This window comes from Otolemur garnettii, unplaced genomic scaffold (genome assembly GCF_000181295.1).
Source record: "Otolemur garnettii isolate 467f Iridium unplaced genomic scaffold, OtoGar3 scaffold00088, whole genome shotgun sequence".
NCBI lineage: Eukaryota > Metazoa > Chordata > Mammalia > Primates > Galagidae > Otolemur > Otolemur garnettii.
In genome coordinates, this window is record NW_003852483.1 from 1,687,119 (window position 1) to 1,696,934 (window position 9,816).

The 9,816-nt window shown below is 42.9% G+C and overlaps 1 protein-coding gene across 4 annotated transcripts in view; it reads right to left on the reverse strand.

Moving 5' to 3' along the window:
• SYK (spleen associated tyrosine kinase) overlaps window positions 1–5,671 on the reverse strand; it is an 86,083-nt gene extending 80,412 nt beyond the window's left edge. For 2 of the 4 annotated variants that reach the window (XM_023516265.1, XM_012808385.2), the window contains exon 1: window positions 5,476–5,671. The gene's annotated coding sequence lies outside the window, so the exon portion shown is untranslated. The remainder of the gene's footprint in view (window positions 1–5,475) is intronic. The other 2 variants (XM_023516264.1, XM_023516263.1) reach the window with 1 other exon arrangement.
• Window positions 5,672–9,816: the final 4,145 nt, after the last annotated feature.

Here is a 9,816-nt window from a genome sequence, read left to right on the forward strand (position 1 = left end):
GAATCAAAGGTATCACAGGGAAGGCCAGTGATCTCAGTAAGGTCCTATGGGCTCTCCGTCCCAGAAAAATTAATATTCCTATCCGCTCAGATAAATAAAACATTAGTGTCAGCTCAAATACAAAGGCAACATTGACACTGATTTAAAATGTAGACGCTAACTGCTAACGTACGGTTAAAAATAATCTTTTACTAAGCATGAAACAAAATACATTCTGTTGGAAGAGATCTTGAAAGTTCTATGCTACAAGAAAATAGATAACCATAGGAATAAAAAGTTTGGGGGAAATGTTTTCAACAGTTGTAACAATAGATTTAGGTAAAATGGAGGTGACTGTTGATAGAAGGCATATTAACACCCCTCAAAGTAAAACAGAGTATGATAAATGATTTTCAGAAAATATATTTGATCAACAAATTCCATCAAAACATTCTTCAGGTACCAATACACGTATGGCGAGACTAAAGAGCAGTTGTCACACGAGAAGTCAGAGGGTTCCAGAAAAAAAGAAAGATGGAACTGAGAGATTAGTTGGTGTATTTGACTCTGTGGAAAACCGTGTCAAGAGGGGTTTTAGGTTTATGTCAGAGAGTGCCGAAGAAAATAACTGGCACAAAGCAAATTAAGAAAACACAGAAACAAAACAAGGGTTTATCCCAGGAAAAGCAAAAGGAGATGGAAGAATGAAAACTTAGTTATATGCCTTCTTTAGCAGCAAACTGAACTTACATAATCATAATCAACATCAAATAACTGCTTAACCCCAAATTATGGAATGAGTTCCCTGAGGGACAGTGTGGGAGGGGATGGAAGGTAACAGGTGGCACATAAGACTGTCATGTCCCTAGTTCTCAGACTAAGAAGCAGACAGTGTCTGAAATTGATACATCCCCCAAATTAGCAATCAGGCCCACGATAAGGGAATAATGTAGAGAATTCTAGGAAAAATGACTTCAAAAGATAAGCTTCCTTTCGAGAAGCAGTACTAGCAGACGAGAAAAGTGAAACTTATTATAAATGAAAACTAAGTGAAAAGAGAAATTAACTCAAGTCACCTGAAAACACTTCCGTGTCAGCTCAACAGGAACTGATATATGCAATAAACTACCAGACTGGCCAAGACAGAATAAAGATTTACCAGTTAAGACACACCAATGGAGTGAAGAAATAGGAGGTTCCATGCTGGACTTTCAAATGCTTTTTATGGCTAGGCAGAGTACACATAAGTAAATCAATATTTAAATCATGAATTTCCCTGAATCTCTGCCCTGGGCCCTCTCCTTGTATACACACTCTCACCCCATAAACGTTTGCAGGAGTAGGCTCTCACTCACCTGCACACCAGCCCACCTCCCCTGTAGACCTGCGAGTGCCTGTCTGTGTGTGCTCCATGTGAGTCAAGACATGTCTGTCACTAAGCTCCCCAGGCTGGAAGCCCACCATGTGCCCCAAACCTGCTCCCTCTTGGAGCTCTAAGAGAGCAGTGGTGGGTAGCACTTTGGGTTAGCCAGCGGTTCTCAACCTGTGGGTCGCGACCCCTTTGTAAGAATGAAAATGCATCGAGGCATTAGGAAAGTTGAGAACCACTGGGTTAGAGAGAGGGTCCTCATTGAGAGATATACTTTTGGCAGATGACCAAAAGCTCACCTACCCTCCTCAGTAACCAGGTCATCACTAACATTCTCAACTGTCCTCACTTTCTTTGGTTTTTTTTTTTTTTTTTTGCAGTTTTTGGTCAGGGCTGGGTTTGAACCCGCCACCTCTGGTATATGGGGCAGGCACCCTACTCCTTTGAGCCACAGGCACGGCCCTCTCACTTTCTTTTATTTTATTTTTTTTCTCTCTTCAGGAGTAATTCATTTTCCTGTCCTCGCTTTGTCTACCCACCATGTGACTTTGGCCGGCCTTCAGAAACATGTGGTTTCCGAGAAAGAAAAGAATTGAGAGGGTCACTTTTGATTTGTTGAACCCACTGTAACATAAAACAAATATTCTTCTTTCCATGACTAAATTTTATTGTATTTAAAATTCTGATTTAATCACTTTTCAAGAGACATAGGGCAAAACTTACAATATTGACTTTCTAAGGCAAAAAAAATTAAACTGACACAAACTAATATTTTCTTGGATAAGATTATAAGCACATAGAAAATTTCCCTTATAACACAATCTCAAAATGAATGGACTTTCCTAAAACCCAATCAGATTTATGTTTTTTTAAATCTCCCCCACAATCCCTCAGTAGAAAAACTTCATCTTTTTCTTAGTGTTCAAATTCAAGGAAGGGGATAAGAGGCCGATCAGGCAGTTTGATTAGAATCTCTCATTAGAACTCTGTCTTTTACTTTTAATTGCTTTAGCAGGAAACAATGCTCAGTGTGTAGACATTTAAAACAAATTCTTTCCCAAAGGCCTAAATTTCTATTTTTTCCTCTACTTCATTACAACTAAACTAAACCAACCTGGAGTTCTGTTAAAATCTGCAAAACAAGGGTAGAAGAGGTGTTAACGGAGTAATGGGTGAAAAATCCATACGGTAAAAGTTGTGAGAGTAAAAATTAGCTTGCATGTTAAAAACTGCCCTGCCATTCCTTAGGCATAGATAACAGACAGAGATAACGGCAGCTGCAAAGTTGAAACACTACAGTAAACCCTTCTGTGAACAGCTACTGCTCTTTCTCTGAAATCATAGACTCAGAAACTGTGCTATTGAAATTATATCACTAAAGGATGCAACATGCCCCTCTTACTTGAAGGATCTATACGATCTCTATGATTGAACATGGAGTGAAATCTTGCTACTTCAGACTCCTAGAAAGGAAGGTACTGCTCATCTATTACTGGAATGTGTGAGGAATTGAGCAATAGAAACGCACTTCCCTTTCAAAAGCAAATAGTTGAGAGGAGTCACATTCTCAGTCTCATCTTTAAAAAGCAAGATCTTTTTTTAAATTGTGGTGGTGGTGGAGGGGGTGTTGGCTCACGCCTGTAATCTAAGGCACGTAGATCAGTTGAGCTTAGGAGTTCAAGGCCAGCCTGAGCAAGAGCAAGACCCTGGCTCTATTAAAAAGAGAAAAACTAGCCAGTCATTGGGGTGGGTGCCTATAGTCCCAGCTACTCAGGAGAATGAAACAAGAGAATCACTTGAGTCCAAGAGTTGGAGGTTGCTGTGAGCTATGATGGCACAGCACTCTACCCAGGGCATCAGAGAACTGTGTCTCAAAAAAAAGTTTTAGGGAACTTCATTTAGTAACACAGTTCTCTGATGTATATCTTTTTGTATAATGACTGTGGGTTTATAATGTGCTGTGTAAGTGAAGTTCTACTCAGAAGTCTTTGGTTTAAATACAGAGAGATTAGACTTTAATATTTGGAATATTAAAAATGGGCTTAAAGAAGACCAAGATGGTTCGTTTCTAAAGTTTCTAAATCTAGCAATAAAATAATCTTTCCAACAATTTCTTCTCTCAGAAAAAGCAAAGCCCTAAACTATACACCCTATTTTTATTCTGGCTTAAAATATTTAAAACATTCTGGTAATTAAAACTGTTGCAAAATCCTGTGAAAATAAACACACAAGTATCCTCTAATAAATTGGAACTAAAACAATGGGCACACAAGTGAACAAAGGGAAATAAAACTCACTGAAAATTAAGCCATGAGGAGGAGGTAGCAGGAGAGAGGCAGAAACTCAACCTAAGGCAATGAACACCACTTAGGAGGTGGGGACTTACTGTACTGACTCAAGCATGACAAAAGCTAGCTATGTAACAAAAACAGTTGTACCCCTTAAATACTTAGGATATTATAGCATATTTAGGATAACAAATCAAAATTCTGTTTCAATCCAAGTTTTCTCTAAATACAGGAAAATTAAGATAGAACGAAATGATTTGATAATTTCAGCCGACAAGATTTCTCACCTAAAACACCTAAGACTTTACAAGAACTTAATTTTTTTTTCTTAAAAAAAAAAAAATATACCCATGTACTTTTCTATAAATATACCCATGTACTTTTGGACTTTCACAGGTGGAAAGAGGACACATCAATGTCTTTAATTGCATTTAATTAAAATGCTGCCTGTACAAAAGCAATGGATTTGTTCTTACTAAAACAAAGAAATCAGATGGTACAATCAACTCCACTCCTTTCAGGACTTCTCAGGCATTATTTGAGTTTTTTTTTTTTAATGAAGATTCAGATATGGCACATTTCTGCACTGAAATGCTTGAAGGGTTAAAAAAAAAAGAAGCAGAAAAGAGGAAAAGCTCTTCAGCCAATAGTCGTACTTGAGTTCAGCTGAATCTTTGGGAAGTCAGGCAAAAGTCGTGAAATAATTTGCAACCGTATTTCAAACATAAAAAAGATTCAGTGATTTTCTAGCCCTTGAAGAAGGGTAGGGAACCTGGCCTTCTGATTTCAAGATTGTTCTTTTTTAAGCACCAAAGGAGGCAGGAAAAGCTTCATCTTTTTTAGGTGCACCCTTTTTAATAAAAGGATTTGTTTTGTAAAGTTTGGATTCAGTCAAAAGGACCTAGCAGAACAGTAGGGCCTTGAGGGAAAGGTTTCCCATCCTTTGAAGCCATATTGCCAAAACAAACACACAAACAAAAATCCAAAAACAAAACAAACGAAAACACTTAGCTGACATGTACAGTAGGTAAAACTTTCTTGCTCTCCAAGTCATTCAATGGCTAAGTAAATTACAATGAAAATGTATCAAACGTTTCACATTATGTAACTAAGTTCTTTCTATAGTAAAGGGTGTGTGTAAGCAGGCGTCCTCAAACTACCGCCCGCCGAGGACCTTTATCAGGCCCGCCGGGTGTTTTTGCCACCGCTGCCTGTCCTGCTTAGCAGCCGACTGGTCCTGGGGCCCACAGTCCGGCCCTCCAACGGTCTGAGGGACAGTGAACTGGCCCCCTGTTTAAAAAGTTTGAGGACCCCTGAATTTTAGAGCCTTGAGGACATGGAAATTTTACACTGATCGCTTTGGTAAACACAGAAGCATTTCCCAGTGGATTCGTCTAACCGACAAATGAAAATGTTCTAGTTCAGGCCGAGTTTCTCTCTCTGTGCCCGATCCCAGCTCGCGACTCCCAGGCCCCGCGGCTGCCGCGCTCTCCGCGCCCAGGGCCACCGGGGTCCCAGCGTCGCTCTCCACGTGGTCCCGACCTCTGCGCCCCGCTCCGCCTTGCTCCAGCCCCTCTCCCCTGGCGCAGTAGCTGGACGCCGAGCGTCAGTAGGTTCAGGGGAGAAGCTGGCAGAACGTGCTTCTTTTTACCCAAACGGTTCCGTGGCTTTCCCTCCAATTTTAAAAGGCCCTGCGGTTACCTGCCCAGCGCGGGGTGTCTGGGCACGGAATGAAAAGTGCCTGGCAGAGCCTGCACGCGGCGCCCCGTCCTCCTGGTCCCCTTTCCTAACCAAAAAGTGCTTCCGGAGCTCGGCGGGGACCGACGCGGCCACACCTACCTGAGCCAGGTGAGGCTAGGGCGGGGCGCGCGGGGCCGCCGCTCCTCGTCGCTGTCCCGCGCCGGTGTCGCCTCAGCTGCCCGGCCCGTGCCGCTTCCTCATTTTGGGGAACTTCCTCGGCGCGCCGGGGCAGGAGGCCCGCACTTCCTCCCGGCCCGGCCCGGCCCGCCCCGCTGACCGCGCCCGTGCGCCCCGAGAACAGGGAACAGACGCGGGGCCGGGGCGCTCCGCCCTCCCGCCGGGCTCCGAGGGCCGGACACAGGGCGGCCCGAGGACCGAAGGTGGGTCTGCGGACGCCGCGACCGCGGCACTGGCCCCTTCCTTGCCGTGCAACTGCTGGGGAAGAGAATCTTCAGGGGATGGGTGCGCACTGTAGGGCGCAGGCCGCCAGCCGAGGAGGACCTGCTGACACGGGGACCAGGCGGCCCAGGCAAGAGGTGACCCCCAGGTGAACACCAGACTTGGATAGACGCCAGGCTATTTTCTTAAGGGTTTAATTATGACAAGGTTCTCGCATTGCAGGTAGAAGTGCGGACCGCCTGCCGCGCTCTGAGGAAGTGTCCCAAATGGGGAAGTGCCACCGGCAGGAGGTGAGGCGACCCCCGCTGCGGGACCGCGAGCAGGAGCGGGCGGCCCTGCGTTCCCTCGGCTGCCCCTGCTGTTCCTTCTACCGGTAACTGGCTCCGGCGTCTACAACTAAATAAATTGAAGTGTAATCCTTTACCAGGGTCCTGAAAATAATTTTAAAACACTGGCTTGAAACCCCATTCCCTTACTTCTCCCTTTCCCTGCTGGGCATTCCTCTTTACAATTTTCCCCCGAAATTGTACCCAGACCTTCTTGTTAACACCGGTTGGCTGTGCCTGTTTTTAAAAGGTGTACCCTGAGCCAAAATGCGGTCGTACAATAAAAGACGCAATGCGTTCGATTGTACTTGTTATAGAGGAAGATAAAGGGGTAGGAATGTTGACATTCAAATGGAGGCCCTCGGCTTTCCCCTGCCCATGTTACTGGACGTTCATTCATTTTGCCATTAATTTTGTAGCCTAAATGAAAGATTTTTATTATGGGTATGTTTTTAATCATTGGACTTCATTCTGCTTCAGTTAGCTAACAAAATATCCATTGTTCCCTAAGTGGAAGCAGGAATATGGCTATAGGAGGTTTTCAGCGTTGACGATATTGCTGGGAATGGGAACGAGGCCACCTGTCTCGAATCTGCGTGAAGGGTAAACTTAGGCTTTGCTACATCGCGGTTTCCCTAGGATTTCATCTGGTGGACATGAAGCCCTCCCCAGAAGCAGATCCTGGAGCTATGCGTCTTGTAGAGCCTCCTGAACTGTGAGGCAAACGAATCTCTCCTCTTTATAAATTACTCAGCCTCTGGTATATGTTTATGCAGACTAAAGCAATAACCAAGTCCACAGGGAAATGACACCATGACGAAGAACCAGCAGAAACCCTTAAACAACATAAACAGACATGGAAACTTCTAGAGGTTCTAGATCCATCTCCAAGCTCCCTTAGATTGCTGTGGTCCTTCGCACCTTTCAGTCATCTTCCATGATAACTAGTGAGTAGTGTTTTGTTTTTTTAAGTTAAAATGATCACACAAATACCTAGGAAAAAAACTTTCTAAATTTTTTTTTTTTTGGCCGGGGCAGGTTTTGAACCCACCACCTCCAGTATAGCCAGCACCCTACTCCTCTGAGCCACAGACACTGCCCTTTTCCAGCCTTTCTTTGCCCCATGTTTCTTTTTCTTCGCTGATTTTGCTTTATGTCCTTTCACTGTTCTGCGTCTTGGATGTACAGAAATTTCGGATGTTGGGTAATTTATAAAGAAAAGAGGTTTGTTTGGCTCACAGTGTTGCCAGCTATGCAAGACGCATGGTACCAGCATCTGCTCCTGGGGAGGGCTTCAGGGAGCTCCCAGGCCTGGTGGAAGGCGGAGGGAGTGTGTGTGTGTGCAGAGAGCACATGGTGAGAGAGGAACCAGACCAGAGACACACTAGGCACCCCGTCCTTTTCAACAACTGGCTCCACAGGAAACTAAGAGCAAGAATTCACTGACACCCCCACTCCTGGAATGCACATACCTCCTACCAAGCCCCACCTCAGACAATGGGGATCAAATTTCTGCATGAGCTTTAGTGGGGCCAAACTCATTTCCAAAGCATAGCTGTTAGGTTTCACCCTGAGCCCTTCATTGTCCTTGAAAAATTATCTGTGAGGATTAATTATTTGTTCAGGCCTTTTGAGAGACAATGAGCCTTTGCGTCTTTGAGCACTTGAAGGTAAATTCTTCACTTAGGTTTTTGGGACTGTTAGTGGGACGGTTTCGTTTTCTTCTTTCACCTTTCTTTTATCTTGGAAGCTGTTTCCTGTATTCCCTGTCTTCTCTTACTCACTGCATCCTTCTGGTGAAACACAATCTCCTCCTGAGATATGGAAGTGGATATTTTTAAGAGCATCCGAATCCAAAATGGTTCTACCATCATCATTTAAATTGTTGTTATTCTATTTTGGAAATTATTTTTCTTCACAATTTTTAAGCCCTTAGTTCATGGGTCCTCAAACTTTTTAAACAGGGGGCCAGTTCACTGTCCCTCAGACCTTTGGAGAGCTGGACTGCGGGCCCCAGGATAAGTCGGCTGCTAAGTAGGACAGGCAGCGGCAGCAAAAACACCTGGCGGACCAGATAACCATCCTAGGTGGGCTGCATATGGTCCACGAGCCATAGTTTGAAGATGCCTCGTCTCCTTGCTTCAAATGTTGCTGTTGATAACTCCAAAGCATTCTGATTTTCTTTTTTGGTGACATTTTATTTTCACTTTGAAGGTTGTGTTTGTACCTTGTGTTTTGAAATTGATGTTATGTGATAATACAGGTGTTTGTGGGAAGAATTGTCATTTATTACAAACATAAGGAAAATTTATTGTAAATAAAAATCACTTATTTGTTACACAGCTGGAAACATTTTCATTTCTGAGAAATTTCTTACATTATTTTGTTAATGTTTTATTTCTCTTCATTTTTCTCTGTTCTACTTTTCTTGAACTGTTGCATTTGGATGCTAGCCCTTTGTCTCTGTGGTATATTCTTATGTGCTTTTCTCTCTCTTTTTTTAATTAAGTAGATTTAGCAGGTACAAGTTGCTTATTGATGCATGAATAAATTGCATAGTGGAGATGTCCAGGCTTTTAACTTATCCATCACCTGAATAGTATACTTTGTGCTCAACAGATAATTCTTCATCTCACACCCTCCTCTTGCACTCCCCCTCTGAGTCCCTAATGTCCATTCCATCTCTTTGTAACATGCGGTATTTTGTTTTTTTGTTCGTGGGTTACTTCAGTTAAAATAATGTTCTCCATTTCCATCCAAGTTGCTGCAAAAGACATTATTTCATACTTTTTAGTGGCTAAGTAGTATCTCTATATACCACATTTTCTTTTTTTTTTTTTTAAGAAGTTTTTGGCTGGGGCTGGGTTTGAACCCACCGCCTCCCACATATGGGGCCAGTGCCCTACTCCTTTGAGCCACAGGTGCCGCCCAATACCACATTTTCTTTGTCCACTCATCAATTGGTGGCATTTTAGGTTGGTTCTGTATTTTTGTAACTGTGAATTGTGCTGCAATAAACATATGAGTGCAGATGTCCTTTGGGAAAATCTTCAGCAATGGGATTGCTGGATTAAATGGTTGATTAATGTACTTTTTTTTTTTTTTTGGCCGGGGCCAGGTTTGAACCCACCACCTCCGGCATATGGGGCCGGCGCCCTATTCCTTCAGCCACAGGCACCACCAGGTTGATGCACTTTTAATTCTTTGAGACATCTCCATATTCTTTTTCAAAGAAGTTGTTGTACTAATTTACAGTGTGTACATATAATTCCTTTTTACCATGTCCCTGCCAACATCTATTTTTTTTTTTAAAGTTCTAATAATGGTCATTCTGACAGGGTACAGTGGTATCTCATTGTGGTTTCAATTTGCACTTCCCTCCTGATTAGTGACATTGAGCAGTTTCTCATTTGTTTATTTTCGCCATTTGTCTTTCTTCTGAAAAGCTTCTCTTCATGTCTGTTGCCTGCTTTTTAATGGGGTTATATTTTTTTCCTTTGTCTTGCTGATTTGTTTGAATTCCTTATAGAGTATGTATATTAGTCTCCTTTGTCCGGTATGTAGTTTGTGAATATCTTCTCCCATTCTTTAGGATTTCTTTTTACTCTGTTGATTATTTCTTTGCTGTGCAAAGGCTTTTAAGTTTAATTTGGCCTTATTTATTTGTTTTTAATTTGCTTTGGGGGTCTTTGTCACAAATTCTTTGCCTAGACCA